This window comes from Zea mays, chromosome 7 (assembly GCF_902167145.1).
Source record: "Zea mays cultivar B73 chromosome 7, Zm-B73-REFERENCE-NAM-5.0, whole genome shotgun sequence".
Classification (NCBI taxonomy): domain Eukaryota; kingdom Viridiplantae; phylum Streptophyta; class Magnoliopsida; order Poales; family Poaceae; genus Zea; species Zea mays.
The window spans coordinates 79278200-79300280 of NC_050102.1; positions in this window are offsets into that span (position 1 = coordinate 79278200).

The following is a 22081-nucleotide window of genomic DNA, read 5'->3' on the forward strand; positions in this document are numbered from 1 at the left end:
TCAAGCGCCCCTGTTCCCTCGTTGAGCCTGGCCTACGCCTCGCGGACTTGCTCGAGTTGTGGGTCGTAACCCCCCGCCGGAGCGGGGACCACAGCTAGCTCCCGTGGGATGTCGGCGCGAGGCACCGGCCTAGGAAGATCACCGTCCTCCGGCATGCCGAGATGGTTGCCTTCGGAGGGATCCCCTAGCTCGATGTGGAAACATTCGCGGCTTGGGCCGCAGCCCTCGTCGCCAAGGCTGCGGCTTCCGTCGGAACAGTCGGAGAGGCAGTAGTCACATGCGGTCATGAAGTCCCGCATGGCACTGGGGTTGCCAAGTCCGGAGAAATCCCAACAGATGCTGGGATCGTCATCTTCCTAGGACCCAGAGGGCCCGTAGGTCGAGACGTCCGTCAGCCGGTCCCAAGGCGACCGCATACGAAACCCCAGTGGGGTTGCACTCGCCTCAATGAGAGCGCCCGCCAAAGCGAGGTCGTTTGGCGGGTTGAGGCCGAGTCGAAATGACGTAAGATGGGAGTTAGTCGGTACCTTTTGGTCGACGAGGAGCGACGTAGTCACATCGGGGACTGGTTGCACCGTCATCTCAGGTACGAGGGCGACGTCCTGCAGGCTTTCCGCGAGCGCGCCGGCGTCGTCTTCTTGCTCGGGGTCAGCGTGTCGCGGGGGGACGGCGCTTGCCTTCGTCTCGAACGCGAGGTCGACGTCCGGCGTGCCTTCCGTCGGGGCGTCGGGGGCGTCGATTCGCTCGACGGCCAACGAAGCGCGGCCTCCCGCCTAGCCTTGATGGCCCCGCCTCCTCCTCCGTTGGCAGGGGAGAGAACGGAGTGAGCTCGAATGTTGTTCTTCCACCACGCGGGGAAGGTGTCGTCGATTCCGCCGCCGGCGGGCGGGTTGTCGGCCGCCATTGTCGTTGTCGCGCGGCGGTGGAAGAAGTATCATGTCGTAGCTACCGTCGAAGGACATGAACTCAAGAGTCCCGAAACGAAGCACCGCCCCGGGTCGGAGAGGTTGCTGGACACTGCCCATCTGGAGCTTGACGGGGAGCTGTTCGTCTGCACGCAGCAGGCCCCTACCTGGCGCGCCAACTGTCGGCGTTTCGAGACAGGGGGGTCCCTAAGCCGACAAGTGAGTGTGCTGCGTGCCCCAGCCCAGATGGGTCGAGCGCGTGGGCGAGCGCGAAGGGGGGAGAGGCGAGGTGGCCGGAGTCGGGCGTGAGAGAGGTGGAAGTCCCGCGGCCTTCGTGTTCGTCCCGCGCCCAGGTCGGGTGCGCTTGCAGTAGGGGGGTTACAAGCGTCCACGCGGGTGAGGGAAGCGAGCGGCCCCAAGAGAGCGCCTGTCCCGTCCTCGGTCCCGCGCGGCCAACCCTCTCTAAGAAGGCCCTGGTCCTCCCTTTTATAGTCGTAAGGAGAGGATCCAGGTGTACAATGGGGGGTGTAGCAGAGTGCTACGTGTCTAGCGGAAAGAGAGCTAGCGCCCTAGGTACATGCCAATGTGGCAGCCGGAGAGGTCTTGGCACCTTGCTGGCGTGATGCCGTGGCTGTCGGAGGAGCGACGGAGCCTGGCGGAGGGACAGCTGTTGGAGCGGTCGAGTCCTTGCTGACGTCGCCCTGCTTCCGTAAGAGAGCTGAGGGCCGCCGTCGTCACAGAGCTCGTGGAGCGCCATCATTGCCCATCCGGCGGAGCTGGCCGGATGGGACGCCGGTCTTGTTCTCCGTGACCCGAGTCGATTCGGGGTAGGATGATGATGGCGCTTCCTGTTGACGTGGCGGGCCTGTGCCCTAGGCAGGGCGGCGTGGGGGCTCCTCCGAAGCCGAGGTCGAGTCTGTCTTCCGTTGCCGAGGCCGAGCCCGAGCCCCTGGGTCGGGCGAGGCGGAGATCGTTTGGCCGAGGCCAGGGCAGAGTCCGAGCCCTGGGGTCGGGCGAGGCGGAGTTTCGTCGTCTTCCGGGTCTTAGCCCGAGTCCGAGCCCTGGGGTCGGGCGGAGCGGAGTTCGTCGTCTTCCGGGTCTTAGCCCGAGTCCGAGCCCTGGGGTCTGGCGGAGCGGAGTTCGCCGTCTTCCGGGTCTTAGCCCGAGTCCGATCCCTAGGGTCGGGCGGAGCGGAGTTCGTCGTCTTCCGGGTCTTAGCCCGAGTCCGAGCCCTGGGGTCGGGCGGAGCGGAGTTCGCCGTCTTCCGGGTCTTAGCCCGAGTCCGAGCCCTGGGGTCGGGCGGAGCGGAGTTCGCTATGGCGCCTTTGGCAAGGCCTGACTGCCTGTCAGCCTCACTCTGTTGAGTGGCACTGCAGTCGGAGTGGCGCATGCGGCGCTGTCCTTCTGTCAGACTGGTCAGTGGAGCGGTGGAGTGACGGCGGTCACTTCGGCTCTGCCGGGGGGCGCGTGTCAGGATAAAGGTGTCAGGCCACCTTTGCGTTAAATGCTCCTGCAACTTGGTCAGTCGGTGTGGCGATTTAGTCAGGGTTGCTTCTGAGCGAAGCCAAGGCCTCGGGCGAGCCGGAGGTGTGTCCGCCGTAAAAAGGGGGGCCTCGGGCGAGACGGAAGTCTCTCGAGGTCGGCTGCCCTTGGCCGAGGCTAGGCTCGGGTGAAGCATGATCGAGTCACTCGTGTGGACTGATCCCTGACTTAATCGTACCCATCAGGCCTTTGCAGGTTTATGCTGATGGGGGTTACCAGCTGAGAATTAGGCGTCTTGAGGGTACCCCTAATTATGGTCCCCGACAGATTGCCTCGCACTCGAGCCGACTACAATTCCATTTAGGTAGTGGTGGACCGCTTAACCAAATCAGCCCACTTCATACCTATCAAGACTAACTACAGCAGTGCAGTGTTGGCGGAGTTGTACATGTCCCGGATCGTTTGTCTCCACGATGTGCCAAAGAAGATAGTGTCAGACAGAGGAACGCAGTTCACCTCTCATTTCTGGCAGTAGTTGCATGAAGCTTTGGGTACACATTTGAATTTCAGTTCAGCCTACCATCCGCAGACAGACGGTCAGACTGAAAGAACCAATCAAATCCTTGAAGATATGTTGAGAGCTTGTGCGTTGCAAGATCAGTCCGAAGGAGACAAGAGATTGCCTTATGCAGAATTCTCCTATAACAACAGTTACCAGGCCAGCTTGAAGATGTCACCGTTTTAGGCGCTTTATGGAAGGAGTTGTAGAACTCCATGCAATGGGATCAGCCTAGAGAAAAGCAAGTGCTCGGGCCAGATATTCTGCTCGAAGCTGAAGAGAACATCAAGATGGTTTGGGAGAATCTAAAGATAGCGCAATCAAGGAAGCGAAGCTATGTAGACACAAGAAGGAGAGAGCTTAATTTCGAAGTCAGAGATTTTGTCTACCTGAAAGTATCGCCTATCAGAGGAGTCAAAAGATTCGGAGTCAAAGGCAAGCTAGCACCCCGCTATGTTGGTCCTTATCAGATTCTCGCAAAGCGTGGAGAAGTGGCCTATCAGCTCAGTCTGCCAGAAGGATTGTCAGCGGTGCATGATGTCTTCCATGTGTCTCAGTTGAAGAAGTGCCTGCGTGTGCCAGAAGAGCAGTTGCCAGTGGAAGGTCTGGAGGTCCAGGAGGACTTGACCTACATAGAGAAGCCAGCGCAGATTCTTGAGACTATAGACAAGGTCACCCGGAGGAAAACTATCAGAATGTGCAAAGTCAGATGGGATCACCACTCTGAGGAAGAAGCAACCTAGGAGCGTGAAGATGATCTGATGGCCAAATACCCTGAACTCTTTGCTGGCCAACCTTGAATCTCGAGGGCGAGATTATTTTAAGGGGGATAGGTTTGTAACGCCCTGAATTTGGGGGTAGAATTTTTTCTTCTTTTTACTCACCAAATTCAGGCGTTACTCTCTTTTCTCTTCCCGTTTCGCTCCTTCTTCCCAATTTCAAAGCAGTATAGTGACTGGTGTCCGTATTGCGTGTGAACAAAAACCTAAGTTGTCATGGGTGTTGCAACATGCTGAGGCATATTTCTTGTCTGATGTCATGATTAATCACATGTTTTGCTTAGTCTCGTTTCACGATTTGGTCCCCGATCTGTGGCGGTGCGTATCGTGGGTTTTTGCCCCGCGACGCGACCTAGCCCGACCCAGCCCGGCCTGCTCTGGCCCGCACGCCCCTGGCGCCCTACCCCTCCCCCATGCGCGTGCCCCCTCCCTTCTCTCCCTTTCTCTCATTTGATTTTCCCACGCAGCAACCTCCTCTCCTCCACCTCTCTCTCTCTCCGTGGTGCCCTAGGTTTTGGAGACGGTGATCGCCGGATTTGGACCCCGAGGTGAGCTCCCATCCCCTCTCCCTCTCCCTCTCTCTCTATCTTCCCCTCCCCCTCCCTTTTCTTCTTCCCTGCGTGCCCCCTTCTTCTCCCTGGCGCGCGCGCCCTGCGCGCCCGCACCCCCAGTGGCTTGCCCCCGCGCCGTGCCCCACGCCCCCCGGCGGCTCGCTCCTGCGACCGGCGGCCCCGTGCGCCCCACAGCCCTCCCCGCGCCACGCCCCTCCCCCCCGCCCTTCCTAAGCGGCTCGCGCCCCTCCCCGGCGGTCGTGCCCTCCCTAGCGGTCGTGCCCCCTAGCGGTCGTGCCCCCTAGCGGGCCCCACGCGCGCCCTGGCGGGTCCCGCGCGCCTCCCTGCGGCCCCGCGCCTCCCCGCGACCTTGCGCGCCCCGGCGTGGCTCGCATGCCCCCGATGCGCGCAGCGCGAACCCACGCACGCGACCGTAGTTGCGCGATGTTCAACTTTCAGTTTAATCCATTTTAAAATTTAGTTTAGTCGATGTGCTGCGTCGCGCGCTTCGTCGTGTGACGATTCATTTTAAATTTACCCTTATTAATGAGTTGTGTCGCGCGCTTCGTCGCGCAACGATTCATTTTAAATTCATCTTTATTAATGAGCTGTGTCGCACGCTCCGTCACGCGATGGTTCGTCTTAATTTCAGATTATTTAATGTGTGGCGTCGCGCATCCAGTCGCGCGACGTTTCGTTTTAAATTCAGTTTAGATGACGTATGCCATCGTGCGTTTTGTCGCGTGATGCTTAATGTCTCTTTATAATTAATGCAAGTGTCTCGTTGCGCGCTCCGTCGCGCGACGAGTCGTTTATTTCTTAATTCAATTTAAGTGTTGTGTCGCGCGTTTCGCCGCGCGACAATCCTTTTAATTTACCTTTATCTGTTCATAATAATTAAACATGGAACTTGACTTTACCCTATGCTAAACACGATGGCTAAATTAATGCTATTATGTTTAAACGAGTATTTTAATTTATAATCGCGTGACATGATCGCTCTTCGACCGTAGCCTCGACCGTTACCTTCTCTTACTCGCTTAGTCGTAGGTGTGAGCCCTGCATTGAACGTTTGTTTAGTTATTACATTCTATTGTATGGTGTACTATTCTTTTATATTAAATTTGTAGAATGTATGTTTGAACTCGTATAGATAATGGTCAGTTGGTGGAGTCCGAAGGAGTTGCAGGTGAAGACCCTGAGCAACAGTCGGTTGGTGAAGGCAAGTGTCCCTTGACCCATCTATGCCCTATACATTTTATAATTCACTCCCCGCATTTACACAGTTTGTACCTAAGGATTCACTAGCTTTTGTTTATCTTGTCCTTGTTTACCTATTCTGGTTGGGTTATTATGGTTTAGCTTTATGCTAGCGCTTCACATAAATCAATGAACATGATGAGATTGTCTATGATACGTTGTTTTCCCTTTTGATTATGATGATGATTCTGTGACATTTAAGGGGACTCGAGCTGTTTCTTGAGTGCCTCTCCGTAAGGACTGGTTCGTTGGATGACCGCCTAGGAAAACAGTGCAACCATGAGGGTGGAGTGGGACGCCCTTAGCTGAGTAATTAGAGAAACTAGGGTGTAGTTCGCTTCGCCGTCGTGCCGTTAATAGGGTTGGTGTATGCGGTTCGCTCTGCCAAGGTTGGTTTGTCCCTCGGGGAGGAGTGCGGTGCATTTAGGAAACCTAACGGGCGGCTACAGCCCCAGGAAATCTTTGTAAAGGCTACATAGTGAAACCCTGCCTATTCACCATGGTAGTGTTTAAGGGTTTGATTGGCCCGAGGCAAGAGGGAATCATGGCTTGTGGTAAAGTGCGCAACCTCTGTAGAGTGTTATGAAACTGATATATCAGCGGTGCTCGCGGTTATGAGCGGCCAAGGGAGCTCCATTGATTAGAGATACTTGATCAGAGATGAATGGTTTACAAGTGGTGATGAGGAGGATGGTTATGATTTTGCTTATGGAAATGATAAGTATTGTTCTTTGCGTTTGGAAAGGGACTTTGGGTTAATAGTTTGGGTTAATGCCAAAACCTGGCTTTCTACTAGTAATAATAACATGACCAACTAAAAGCAACTGCTTGACTTAACTCCACATAAAGCTAGTCCACTACAGCCAAACGGGACATATTGCTGAGTATGTTGATGTGTACTCACCCTTGCTTTACACACCAAACCCCCCCAGGTTGTCCGCATTGCAACCACTGCTCAGGTGAAGATGAAGTCATGGAGGAGGACTTCTAGGAGTTCCAAGAGTATGATGAGTTCTAGGCGTGGGTTAGCGGCAAACCCCCAGTCGGCTGCCTGTGTAGGCCGTGTGTATCTAAATTTCTTTTCCGCACTTTGATTATTGTTAAAGAATATGTGGATGTCTTGGACATCATGATGTAATCGACTATTATTCCCCCTTTATGCTATTATTTGAGCACTGTGTGATGATGTCCAGTTATGTAACTGATGTGTACATGAATTGCTGATCCTGGCACGTACATGGTTCGCATTCGGTTTGCCTTATAAAACCAGGTGTGACAAATACCTTCCCTGAGCTCATTGCCGAGAAACAATTATAATATTCCAGACGTCGAGCGGTCCACTGTTCAGCGAGTGTAAGCGACCTGGCGGTTCATCTTCCCCCATGCAACACTATATAAACAGACGAGTTGGTGAGGAGTCCCCACAACATTCACTACCATTGCACTGTTGTGCTGTTAAAAAAATTAACCATAGCTGAAGCTTTCTGCATTGTGCTTTCGAGCAAACGCTTCATCGTTTAAGGTTAACTTCGTCAGATGGGTTAGCTTCGTCAAACGGTAAAAACCATCAAAATGGCCAGAGTGCAATCAACTGCTAGAGTGTCTTGTAAGGGGGACGAAACCAAGGTCATTGAAACAACATCGATTTCAGAAGTAATGAAGCGATCAGGTCTAGTTGTGGCTGACGAAGGTGCTTCTAATGCCGAAGCTGAACAAACTGTGGTTGAGGGTGAAGATGTTGGTGAGAGTGAATAAGACTACAACATTCTGATCCCAACGAAGCCTAGTCATCTAGATTTTGAAAAATCTACTGTGTCGGAAGATGACTTGGCTATGATGATGAAATTGAGCTATTTTGGAGAGGCTGAGAGTAAGCTTATTCGATTTGCTGGAGAAGAGACTATCCCAGAGCGGAAGAAGGATGAAGTTATCGTTTTCAAGAGCTTCTTTAGAGCAGGGCTACGATTCCCCCTGAATGAGATGATAGGGGTAGTTCTAAAGAACTTCGAAATATATCTTCATCAGCTGACTCCCAACGCTGTTGTTAGGCTCAGCGTCTATATCTGGGCCCTCCAAAGCCAAGGGATGAGCCCAGATGCCGAAGCTTTCTGCCGAGTGCATGAACTGCACTATCAGACCAAGGCCAGGGCAGATGGCCTTCACGAAAATTTCGGTTGCTACAATTTTGCGTATCGAAAGGATACAAAGGCACCAGTCCTCAGCTACCACACGAAGTGGCCGACTGGTTGCAAAAATGAGTACTGGTTCTATGTGAAGGCTGACGAGAAAGAGAGGAAGAACCTGATGACCATGGTTATGAGTCCTCTGAGTTTAAACTTCGGAATGACCAGTCCTTTATGTAATATGCAACTTGGGTCACCCTGTCAGTTGGCTGAAGTCGAATTTAGAGTGGTAGTTGAGCAGATCAGTACCAGGGACTTGGCGAACAGAACATATCCTACGTCAAGGGCAGGGGAATGCCAAAGAAGAAGGAAGCGGGGAAGAAGCATGAACTTGTTCGACTTGCTTACCACTTCAAATTTGAGAAACAATTCAAGAAGCCTTGCAAAGAAAGGCTAGACATGATTGAGACCATGTGCAATGAAATACTTGGGAATTATACCAAAAAGGAAGACCAACTGATGACTGCAGCCTTCGGTACCCGGCCGAAACGAAGACTGAATCTGGTAATGGACGCCTTGAATTTTGACTATCCTGATTATGAAAAACTTGACAAAGGGGCCGAAAGTGGTTAAAAGAAAAAGGGTTGTCAGTATTCTAAGCAGACAAGCTGCTAGAATGGTAAAGGAAGATGAAAAAATTTCAAAGAAGAGAAAATCCACTCCTGAGCCGAAGGCGACAGATTCGAAGAAGAGGAAGGCTAAAACTCCAGAGCCGAAGATAACTGAGGCAATAGAGGAGACTCATTCGACGCCTCCTGCTGCTGAAATAGTAGAAATTTTAAAGGTAATGACTGAATCTTTACCCATCAAGCTACTAAGTCCTCTGGGACAGAACTGACGAAACTTTTACAGAAGAAGGGTGAGCCTTCGGCCACAAAGGAGAAGGCTGACGGGCAGAAAAAACGAAGAATTGTTAATGTCATGCAAGCCATTGAACGGACACCGCCGCTGGCCTCGGCGTCCAAAATAATGCCTGTTGCAAGTGTCGGGCCACTGCTGAAGCTACCAATCTTGAAAGTACACTGTCAGGAATTGATAAGCTTCTTTCGGATATGGCTACAGAAAAGACAGATGCGGCTGCAGAAAAGGTCATGGCCACAGTGCCTGACAAAGGAAAAAAGATTGCTGATGCTACTTCAGAAGAAAGGGACTTTGACCTTCGGAACTAGGTGGGTCAAGAATTGTCCGAAGCTGAAAAGAAGGAGCTGCAAGAATATGGGATATCCTGTGGCTACCAGCCAGGAGCTTTGCTATTCGGTGGAATTGACGAAGGAGCCTTAGGATGTATTCGCGATCGCGTCGGGGCAAAGATAATCGGCAATCTATCAAAGAGTGTCGGTTTCCCGAAGCTTGAGGCTGATATTAGCGGCTACCGGTGACAACATATCGTCGGCAGTCTGTTTTACTCCAATTTCAAGGTAAAATTCTTTTTGCCTAGGTTTTTATTGTCTTTGTGATGAATCAAAATTTTCTAATGTCAGCTTATTTCCACAGAGTATGCTACTAAGTAAAGCATTGAGGATGCAACAAGACCTCGAGGACAAGAAAAATGAAATCATAATCGAGGGGTTGGAGAGTAAAATTAAGGATTATGAAGCTTCTCTAGAGAAGATGGACTTCCTGCTCCAAGCAACAGAGGGTTCCCTTGCAGAAATTCAAGCTGAAAACGCTAGATTAAGCGAGGAGCTTTTCCAAAGTCAAACATCCTTAAAAGAAAAATCAGAGAGCTTTGAACAAGAGAAGAAAGAACTGCAAGCAAAGTATGAAGCTGAAGCTAATAAAAATACAAAGCTGCAGAAATCTTTGAAGGACCTTCGGAATACATGCTTGGAATTTGGCAGCCGCTGCGTGCAACACTTAAAGGGGGTCTTCAGCTCGGTTGGGGCCAGTTCTGAAGATATTGCCCCTTCGTCTGAAGACATATCCAATACCTTCCAACATATTGAAAATGAAGTTGATGCACTCGATGAAGTGATAGCTGGGCATGGTGACTTCTATGCTTTGCTAGCTTCTCGCAGCACAGCTGATGCATTCTTGAAGGCCGGATACACGCATGTGAAGACTGTTAACAGACCAACATTCAGCATGTCGCTAACATATCTGATTGATATTCCTAGTGAAGCCCGAAGAATCGGAAATAGATTCATCACTCAGATTTGGGCTAAGGGTGGACGAGAGTTGGCTGGGGACGAAGCCCGAAACCTGCTTAAACCAGTAAGGAACTTATACCTGTTTCTTGCCTTGATTCTTATAATTACTTTTACCTTATACTTTGTTTGTCTGCAGGATAGCGGTGCCGAAGGTTGATAACCCAAATCATATTCCGAAGGTTGCTGAGATGAAGCTTCTCTTTAAGCCTTCCTGTATAGAGCTTAGGAATATTTGCATTATCTTTGCAAAAAATTGTAATCAAGAATTAAACAGTACTGTGTATATTTGTCCACACCTTGTAATATATTTTTACTTTTTCATCCATGTACGAACTGCTTTGCTGTGGACGAAATTTGTATCTTTTGAGCCGAAGGAGAAAAACACCTTCCCTTCTTTTCGTACACATCGAAGCATTTCCTTGCATAAAATGCATGTATGTTTGAAACAAAGCTTTTTCATGTTCATCGAAGCACTTTGTCGTCGAAGCCGGAGTATTTTTGTTCGTGTTATGTCATGATGATGATGATCCTACGAATGTCTAAATGAATGTATGTATGAATGCAATGAATGATGTGATGTAATATGCAAATGAATGTCCCAAATTCACACGAAGCCACACCCAGACTCTATATTCCCTTAGGAACGACTTTGAAGTCTTTAAGCTATGCAGTCCCTTAGGAACGACTTTGGAGCTTCTTCACCTTCTATTTTGGTGGCATTTAAGCTCTGCATTCCCTTAGGAACGTCTTTGGAGCTTCTTCACATTCTATTTCGGTGGCATTTAAGCTCTGCATTCCCTTAGGAATGTCTTTGGAGCTTCTTCACCTTCTATTTCGGTGGTATTTGGCTCTGCATTCCCTTAGAAACAACTTTTGAGCTTTGGAACTTACGCTGCGCTCCCTTAGGAACGACTTTTTGTAGCTTCGTCATGCTTGGGATAATTACAGCTCTGCATCCCCTTAGGGACGTCTTTTGAGCTTTCCCTGTTTTCTTTTGCACTCGATGGTGCAGGTTCTGATGTTACATATTACATCTTTGGGGGATTTTTGCCCTTTTATTGCATGGGGCTAAATAAGAATGAAAATTACAAACTATGGCCCCATTAAAAACCTTTTTCCCCTCCTGAAAGGAAAAGGGTGCCACAGGAAAAATGAAAAAGATTACATCAATTACACATAGTACCGCCGAAGCTCATCCGCATTCCAAGATCTGGGTATGTCGTTGTCGTCCATATCCTTCAATCTGTAAGAATCGGGTCTTGACGAAGATACTACCAGAAAAGGACCTTCCCACTTCAGCTATAACTTGCCCACTGTATCTGGGTTGGCTACTCTCCGAAGCACCAAATGACTATCACACCCGGATTTCGGGGCACCAAGACCCGGGCGCGAACATAATCACCAGGTGTGCTGGGACCAAGTCTCACACATATGATGAATCATGGCACCGGATCGAATGTCACATCTTTACTATATAATAGGAGTTCTGTACAAAATAAATAAATAATAAATAATTACATTATAAGGAGACAACGGTCTAGCAACCCAAAGTTGACTGGGAGACGACAGCCTAGACCTCTCACGAACACATCGCAGCATCCTCCATGCGCCTCATTCTGTGGTACCTGTTCTTGACATGTGGGGGGGTGAGACAGCAAGAGTGAGCTCACATACGTTCATTTCTCAACAAGTTGTGGGGAATAATGTGCATGAACTCGCCAAAGGTGGGAGCTCATGTGAAGTGTAAGGCTTACCAAAGAGGATGGTTAGAGCTCAGCATTGCTTTTAAAGTTGGTCAAAATTTTATTAGCAATTACTAAGTATAAGTAAATACCAACCCAATTAAGTAGTAGAACAAAAGTAACAACCTCACCTGCGATGCAATGCATATGACAAATTGAGCTTAGGTTTCATAATTTAATCATGTGAGTGTCCGAGTTGCTCATGACCGTGAGCACGGCTAGTATACCAGTTTTACACACAAAGTCATGACCGTGAGCAGAGGTTGCACATCTTTACCCACAAGTCATGTTACCCATCTGCCAAGAGACGGCCAATCCCATACACCTCTACAGAGGAGGCAAAGCAGGGTAACACTACAAGGCCTTTACAAAGTTCCGCTAGCTTCAGAAAACCCGCTACAGTTTATAGGAAGCTCCAGTGCAGGAGTCCCTCGACTGACCGCCATCGCAGCAAAATCAACCAAGGACCTCCCTACACTGACCACTCCCCTACTGCCCTTGCCCCTTTCGGGTAAGGTAATCATCCACTAGCTTTCCTAGTTAATCAGTTAAGGGCGTCCATAAACCCTTGTGGTAGCACTGTTTTCCCGGGTGGTTCTCCATGTTCCAATTAACATAATGATCTTAACATGAACAATAAATAACAACTGATAACAAAAGTATAATCATGAATAGTGTAATCTTCATACCCAAAACCACGTAAAGCAATAGCAGGTACTACCCAAAAAGTTTAGTGGAGTCAAGGTATAAAGATAACCAAACTAGGGTAACCTATTGGGTCCCATCAAAATTAACCTATGCAGATCATTATGATTAATCAGAACATGACTGGGTAAAAAGAAGTGATCAAGGGCACAACTTGCCTGGCACTTGAGATTCCAGGTACCAACTGCTCTTCAGATGACACGTGTCCTCACTGCTAAATGTAGCAATACAGACAAACATGGTATAGGCAAAACTAACATTACACCAAATATAATATCAACTGCATAATAATAATCTATGCGTCGCTACGAGATCTTGGGTTCAAGAACAACTAAAATAGGAGTTACGATTACTGAGTTATGGATTTCTGAAGTTATTTAGCACCTAGAACAGATTAATTCAAATGAACAATTTTAATTCAAGTTTCATGGCTAAACAGAGTTACCAAGTGATAAATAATATTAATATAAAATTATTGCAAATAGAATGGATTAAAAAGGAGCTAAGATGAATTTTCTATGAATTATATAAGTTATAGAACTATTTTGGCATTAAAAACTATTTTCTAAACCCATTTTTCCTATTTTCATAGACCTCAGGACTGCGCACACGAATCTGGGGATGTTCAGGGTTCAAACTATAAATTCCAGGACCACAGTGTAATGATCTTAATACTATAATGGATGGAGGGTTCATTTCTTAAAAGTAGAGGGGCTTTACTAGAAAGTGGCTCGGCCGAAGGGATATGGGTGTGCCACAGCCACACGATTAGGATTCAATGGCTCATATTAGATCTAGCCCATTAATGAATCGGTATGGGCAGAGGACCGTTGGATCGAGATCCGAAGGCCCGGATCCCATATAACCAAACAGCTCTACCGCGGTCTAATCTTGACGGTTGATTCCAATCCCTACGGCTCAGATTCAACAGAACGAAGAGGTAAGATCGATCTAATCCTGACCATTGCTTCACAGATCTACGGTCGACCATGTGGGATCTGCCCGCCTAATCCTGATCGTTTATCTCAAGACTGATGGCACCTAGTTCTGTCACTTTCGTATCCCAATCACTGACTACCCCGGCAGCCGCACTTTCCTCCCCACGACAGCGCCATAGCTAGGACTGCCCCACCCATCAACCCAGCGACCAAGCTTCAATCTATATGGTTCAATAGGCCGCGGAGCATCGCATGGGACCATACCTGCACTTGAAGTAGAGCAGCAGCAAACGATGTTGGGCGGCAACGCACCGACGAGGTCTTGCGAGCGGCCGAGCGGAGTTGGCAGTGCTCGCCGGAGCAGCAAGTGGCGATGGACTGCGGCGGGAGCAGGTAGCAGTAACGCACGCGGCGCGAGGACTGGGCTATGCTCGGCGCCCATGGTGCAGGGAGGCAGACACCCGCAGTTGAGGCAACTGCGCCACGACGTGCATGGGAGGAGGACGGAGCATGCAGGCAGGGGCAAAGCTCCCTAGTAGAAAGGAGCAGGGTCTGCGATGTCGGCTAATCTTTCGGTATTGGTAAAACACACCTTGGCTTGATAGGTATGGGTGCTCACGACTAGGATATATAGGCACGATCGAGCCGGCAGCAGCGGAGTTTGTTAGGATACGCTGAAGTCTGTTATGATCTATTTAGAGGGTGGGAAAGACGCATGGCATCTAGGTTTATGCATGCAGCAATACGTGAAATACTTAGATGATGTCATGCCTGAGGTCATGCTGATGCGGAGTCCGGCCATTAGAATAAAGAATTAAAAAAACGTGACGTGGGCTACCTCTCTTTAAGTGGCTGAATACGTATGTCTTCTATTCCCATTTTTTTCTATTTTTCATTTCTAAATTTCCAAATTCATTTCTGAGTTCAATTTTTGAAATGCACTTGCAACAAAGAAAACCTCCAGCACAAATGCACCAATTTACTTTTATCCATTTATTTTTTTAATTATTCTTTTTATTAAAATAAATGCTTGTATACTTAAAATAAAAATAATTCTCACAACCACATAATTAAGGAGTCATCTAATTTGACTAGAATTTGGGTTTTACAAATCCTACCCCCCTTAATAGAAATCTCGTCCCCGAGATTTGTAAGAAAAGGGATACAGAAGAATTGGTTTGTAATTCAGCTTTTAGTCTATAGTTGGTTCAAAAATTCGGAGTCTCATTTTTTTATAGTTAATAGGGGTTGATTAGGAGAGCCTAGGTATCTAGTTACCTATTATGTAGGGTATAAGCTGGACAGGTTGAGGTAAGAATGATTATGACAAGGAAAAGACTTCACCAGCAATGTTTAAGTCTTGATTCATCTCGAGATTCACTTTGACTGTTTTATCCTTCCTTGTCTAGGTCGATCTTCTCTTCTCCGGTCTTGGTCTCATTGATTAAAGGTTAGTGTATATCATCGGGGTTGGAGAATATGGTTAAGATAGATATGGATGAGATAGACTACATGATGTAGGTCAAAATCTTGTTTGATGTTAGGTGGGGACAGACAGATTGGATATAACTAGATTAGACTAGTTAAGATCTACTTATTTTAGAATAGATCGTGGTTGTTACACTTAGTACGAGATAAGCAAAGTAGTTAGGATATGACAAGATAAGATAGGATAGAATCTTTTAAGATGAGATGAATCTATTAAGATAAGAGAAAATCTTTTAAGATAAGATGGATCTATTAAGATAAGATATATTTTAATGGGAAATAATCTGTGTTGTCTAGTTATTTTATAAATATTCTCCCTTATGCCTAGGTGTATATGCAGATGCATTTGTGGACATTACTCCACAACTAATCACACTCAATCAAAGATCCAAATCAGACAAGTATCATAAGAACAAACATTCAAGCACATTGATACCTAAAAAATAATTTTGTTTTTGTTCCTAAGAGTAGGTCTCCTATTCCTAAAAGTCACTTTAGACACAAGATTTCAAAGTGTGAAATCCACATTTGTCTTTAGAAAAGAAAAGGTAAGAATAATCAGAGTAAAGCGGAAATAGATGAGAAAAGATTAAGATAAGTTTAGAAAGGATCAGAGTAGCAAAAATAAGTAGATAATAGTTGTCCAGTTCTATCTAGGTTTCGTCCTACAGTCAACATTCCTCTGATACCACTTCTGTCACACCCGGATTTCGCGGGAAACCAAGACCCGGGCGCGAACATAATCACCAGGTGTGCTGGGACCAAGTCTCACACATATGATGAATCATGGCACAGGATCGAATGTCACATATTTACTATATAATAGGAGTTCTGTACAAAATAAATAAATAATAAATAATTACATTATAAGGAGACAACGGTCCAGCAACCCAAAGTTAACTGGAAGACGACGGCCTAGACCTCTCACGAACACATCGCAGCATCCTCCATGCGCCTCATTATGTGGTACCTGTTCTTGACCTGTGCCGGGGGGGGGGGGGTGAGACAGCAAGAGTGAGCTCACATACGTTCATTGCTCAACAAGTTATGGGGAATAATGTGCATGAACTCGCCAAAGGTGGGAGCTCATATGAAGTGTAAGGCTTACCAAAGAGGATGGTTAGAGCTGAGCATTGCTTTTAATGTAGGTCAAAATTTTAGCACCAATTACTAATTATAAGTAAATACCAACCCCATTAAGTAGTAGAACAAAAGTAACAACCTCATCTGCGATGCAATGAATATGACAAATTGAGCTTAGGTTTCATAATTTAATCATGTGAGTGTCCGAGCTGCTCATGACCGTGAGCACGGCTAGTATACCAGTTTTACACTCTGCAGAGGTTGCGCATCTTTACCCACAAGTCATGTTACCCATCTGCCAAGAGACGGCCAATCCCATACACCTCTACCGAGGAGGCGAGGCGGGGTAACACTGTGGGGGACAGATATCCCCCGGGTCCACTGGAAGAGTAAAAGACCTCACGAAAGGCCCAAGGGCCCAATAAATCGTAAGGTCATTCTTTCATGGGCCTGGGGAGGGACAATCAGCAAAGCAGGATGACACGAGGCCGGATTGGTGCAAGCCCGGACGGCCCACAACGTTGAGCGAGCGACCACAACAGAGATCCGACTTTCCCGCGCTGGAGCCCCCATGCAACGGAGCCATGCGAGGATAGGTCGGCCGAACTATAGGGAGATAAACTCAAACAGTTCACTATCTTTTAGTTACACATTGTTATCATATCCACGTGTATTGCCCCACGGTCGAGTATATAAGGCCTAGGGGGCACCCCTTCAGAACGATCGACCATTATTACTCAGCCACCCACCTTAACTCTCTGCATTCTCAATTTAGAGAGCTACCTTGTAACCTCGTTCACCAAGCATACTCCCCAGGACGTAGGGTGTTACGCATCTCTAAGCGGCCCGAACCTGTAAACATTGTCCACTGTCCCTCGTGCATCTGGCACGAACCATTTTGCTACAGTCGGCGACACCGTCCTACTCCTAAAAACACCTTGAGGGGCAACCCCGGGTGTGCGGTCGGACCGAAAACACCGACAGCTGGCGCGCCAGATAGGGGGTGTGTCGACGATCCAAGCTAGCTCAATGGCTGTCACCTTCCACAGCAAGATCACCCTCTGTCCCGGATCCGTATTCTGCTTTGGAACAATCTCATCCGTAGCAGATGAAGAGGGAAATCTACACCGAATTGCAGATCCGCCGAAAATGAAGTCTCCTCCAACAAACTCCGAAAATGTCGGAGAAGCGCAACCTCCAGCTCTCCGGAAAACGATCGCCTTCAGAAAGTCAGGGGCCGAGAGCCCGCTGACCCGGAGAACTCCACTGTCTACTTCCCCGACAAAAGAATGGACACAGATCGCAAGGAAGAAGGAGACCAAGGGGAAGCAAGTTGTTCTTTCCGTTCCTCCACCCTCAAAGGAGAACGGAAAGAAGGTCACCACGACAGAAGCACCATTCTATCCCGACGTCCTCTTCGTCGGGAGAGTGGAGTCGCCTCCCGTCTCTGACGACGAGCCGACTGCACCCAGAGAAGAACCACCTCAACGAGAATCCCGCCGACGGAGAAACCGGCGCCAGAACGTTCGGCGATGTCACGAAGCCGGAGAACGGGATCCGGAGCAACCTGTCTCGCGGGACAAGGTCTCGGAGATAGGAGAAACTCTGGAGGAACGCGTCTTCAGAGAACGAAGGAACTCCCGACAACGTGATCGCCGCCGAGCTCAAGAACAGGCTGAGCAAGACGCAAGGCAACACCGGGAGAATCTGCTCTTCGGGCGCAACCTGAATCCCGACTTCGCCTGAGTCATGAACACGCCGAGCGAAGTTGGGGGAGTACTAGCTCGGATAGCTGATGGACTCCCTCGGACTCCTGACGCCGAGGGCTACCGACGACTGTTCACCCAGGCAGCCAACCATCTTCTACCGCTTGCTCACCCGCCGAACGATCTACGACACGCCATCAACAGTCGCCGAGACGCGCGAAGCTCCATCAATGCTTCGCGTGAACGACGGCACGAGAACGAGATCCGTCGCCGGGAGGAGTACGACAGGGATCATGGCATCCCAGCTCGGAGCCAGGCCACCAGGACTTAGTCGGCAAAGGCCTCAACTGGCGGTACTACCCGGGGACGGTCGAGGAACCACAACAACTACTCCCCTCCCCGGGACAGACATCATCCCCGACAACAGGAAGACACGTGTGGAGTGTCTGCTCTTACTCCACGCCTTAGGGCCATCCAATGGCCTCCTAACTTCAAGGTATCCAATGTCGATAAATATGAACCTAAGCAGGACCCAGGGGGTTGGCTAGCCGTCTACACCACCGCTGCTCGAGCCGCCGGGGCGTCTGAAGACGTGATGACCGTGTACTTACCCATTGTCCTCGGGCAAGACACGCTGCAATGGCTGCGACATCTACCCCGACACTGCATCGACGACTAGGGCGACTTCAGTCGACGCTTCACCGCCAATTTCCAGTCCCTCTCCGACAAACCGGCGCAACCGTGGGACCTCAAATCCATCAAACGCCGGGGGGACGAAACTCTCCGGCCGTACCTTAAAAGGTTCCAGACCATGAGAAATCGTATCCCTGAGGTCACGGAGGTGGCCGTGATCGAGGACTTCTACAGAGGATCCAATGACTCGGCTTTCGTCCGGGCCATATTACAGAAGGCGCCAACCACCTCCGAGGAGCTATTCCGGGAGGCCGACCTCTACATCACCGCCGACGAGTGAGCCCAGGACCTCATCGGAGGAGCGAAGCTCGCACCAGCGGCACCACGACGCGACACGAACCAGCAGCCCGACAAACGCTGGGAGAAGAGACCTCGCGAAGAAGTACATGCCGCCGGACCACCAGCCTCTCGCGCCCGGGGAGGACCTCGCGGAGGCGAGCGCACGCTGGACGACATCCTCGACGCCCAGTGCCTGTACCACAAGGACATGCGCCACACTCTTCTAAACTGCCAGTACTTCAAGCACTCCGTCGGGCACGACCGACCCTTCCAACCTCTACCTCCTCCTCCGCCGAGGGGTGGACCAGAAGAACCACGACAACCCCATCAGCAGGAGGAGGGAGGAGAAGAAGCTTTCCCGCGCGTTGACAGGGAGGTCAACGTCATCTTTGGCGGACACGGGTCGCAGGAGAACAAAAGACAACAAAAGCTCAACGATCGCCAGATACTGGTGGCGACCACCGGTCCTCCCGCCCCATACCGGTGGTCGGAGCACCCGATCAATTTCACTCGGGCGGATCAATGGCTCAACTTCGACCACCCAGGCAGATACCCGCTCCTCGTCGATCCGGTGATCCGAGAGAGCCGGGTGAAGAAGGTGCTAGTGGACGGGGGGAGCAGCATCAACATCACCTTCCCCCGGACACTCCAAGGCTTGGGAGTTCACCTCAAAGAGCTCCACGAGTCGGACACTCCCTTCTTCGGCATCGTGCCGACTGAAGGGGAATACCCGCTGGGCCACATCTACATGCCCGTCACCTTTGGAACTCCGGAGAACTACAGAACCGAGTTCCTGAGGTTCGAAGTGGCGAACTTCGACTGTGGGTACAACGCCATCATCGGGAGGCCGGGATTGGCCAAATTCATGGTCATTCCTCATTACACGTACATGATACTGAAGATGCCAGGACCACAAGGAATCATAACTGTGCGCGCCGACTTCCAAGGCACCACAGAGTGTTTCTGAGTGGCCATCCAAGCGGCCCTCACCACCAAGCCGTCGACGATTTCTTCAACACAGGCGAACTCTAAGCCTGAGGAAGACCTTGCAGTACCGGCAAACGAAGCTCAGGCCGCGACCTCTATGCGGCCGACTGAAGAAACTAAAAGGATCAACCTGGGGTTCGCTGATGAATGCAAGACTGCCATCATCAGCTCCAGTCTGGACGACAAATAGGAAGGCGCGCTCGTCCAGTTTCTGCAAGATAACCAAGACGTATTCGCATGGCAACCTGCGGATATGCCGGGAGTCCCGAGAGAACTGGCCGAGCACAAACTAAAGGTCTATCCCCAGGCAAGGCCAATCCGATAAAAACTACGTCGTTTCACGCCCGACAAGAGAGAAGCCATTCGCGCCGAGCTAGCTCGCTTGGTCGCGGCTGGATTCATTAGGGAGGTGTTACACCCCGAGTGGTTAGCCAACCCTATTCTTGTACTCAAAAAGAATAAAGTGGATTGGCGCATGTGCGTCGACTATACTGATCTCAACAAACACTGTCCGAAGGATCCCTTCGGGCTCCCGAGGATAGATCAGGTGGTGGACTCCACCGCTGGGTGTTCTGTGCTATCTTTTCTGGATTGCTATTCTGGGTACCATCAGATAGTTTGGCAAAGGAAGACGAGGAAAAAACAGCGTTCATTACTCCATTTGGTGCTTTCTGTTATACCTCCATGCCGTTCAGCCTCAAAAACGCTGGAGCGACTTATCAGAGAGCCATTCAAACATGCTTAGCCGATCACTGGGGCAAGCGTGTGGAGGCCTACGTAGATGACGTGGTAATCAAAACGGAGAACTCGGAAAACTTCATCGAAGACTTACAGCTGGTTTTCAACAGTCTGAGGCGGTATCGATGGGGTACCAGCAGGAAAGTTACTCGGGTTTATTATCAGCCACCGGGGAATTGAGGCTAATCCGGATAAGATTGAAGCTATCATGAAGATGGAAGCACCTCGATCACAAAAGAAGGTTCAACGACTTACTGGATGTATGGCAGCTCTGAGTAGATTTATATCCAGGCTGGGAGAAAAAGGTTTACCATTTTACAAGCTACTCAAGAAAGTGGATAAGTTTCAGTGGACTTTAGAGGCACAAGAAGCTCTAGATGCACTGAAAAGATTCTTGACAACACCGCCAGTACTGAAGCCGCCACGGTGAGCCACATCAACTCAACCAGGTGAAGATCTGCTGTTGTACATCTCTTGCACGACTCACGTGGTGAGCACCGCGTTGGTAGTCGAGCGAGCAGAAGAAGGACATATCTACCCAGTGCAACATTCTGTTTACTTCATCAGCAAAGTTCTGGGTCCCTCGAAGAAAAAGTACCCTCAAGTTCAGAAGCTATTATATGCAGTACTTCTAACTGCCCGCAAGCTACGTCACTACTTTGATGACCACAAGTCATAGTAGTCACTGGTTTTCCGATAGGGGATATTCTTCACAACAAGGAAGCCATTGGCCAAATAGCCAAGTGGGCTTGTGAGCTGGGATCTCATGACATCGAATTTCGACCTCGCACTGCCATTAAAACTCAAGCATTGGTTGACTTCGTATCAGAGTGGACTGAACAACAAGTGCCAGATAACCCAGAGACTGTAGAAGTATGGCGAATGTATTTCGACGGCTTGCTGAAGCTGCAGGGAGCAGGAGCGGGAATTCTCTTCACCGCACCTGGAGGCGAGCACCTCAAATATGCCCTCCAGTTGCTATTTCCAGCCTCCAACAATGCAGCCGAGTATGAAGCTCTGATCCATGAACTGAACATCGCCATATCATTGGGCATCAAGAGACTGATGGTGTACGGAGATTCTCTGGTAGTCATTAGCCAGATAAACAAAGAATGGGATTGTACAAGCGATTCAATGGGAAAGTACTGCACTGCCGTCCGAAAACTAGAAGATAAATTTGAGGGTCTGGAATTTCATCATGTAGAAAGAGATCGGAACACGGCAGCCGATGTATTGTCCAAGCTAGGATCCAGTCGAACTCAGGTCCCACCTGGAGTCTTTGTACAAGAAATACTACAGCCGAGCATCTCAATGGATCAAGCAGAAGAGTGTAATATTATAAATCAACCAGAGTCAAACTCTGATGACTGGAGAAGGCCAATCATCAGGTATATAAAGAATGAAGAGGAACCAGATGATAAAAATGCGGCCGAGCGTATTGCCAGACAGTCAGCTCACTACACACTCATCGGGGAAACATTATATAGAAGGGGTGCATCAGGCGTCCTCATGAAGTGCATCCTCTCATCTACTGGGAAGCAACTTCTGGATGAGGTCCATGCTGGGCAGTGTGGAATACACGCAGCATCCAAGACACTAGTCGGGAAGGTCTTCAGGTCAGGATTCTATTGGCCAACAGCAAAGAGTGATGCAGCTGAATTAGTTCAGAGGTGCGAAGCTTGCGAGTACTTGTCAAAACAACAACATTTACCAGCACAACAACTGCAGACCATACCAGTGACTTGGCCCTTCGCGTGCTGGGGACTGGATATGATTGGACCTTTCAAGAAGGCTCAAGGAGGATACACTCATGTACTGGTAGCAATGGACAAATTCACTAAATGGATAGAATT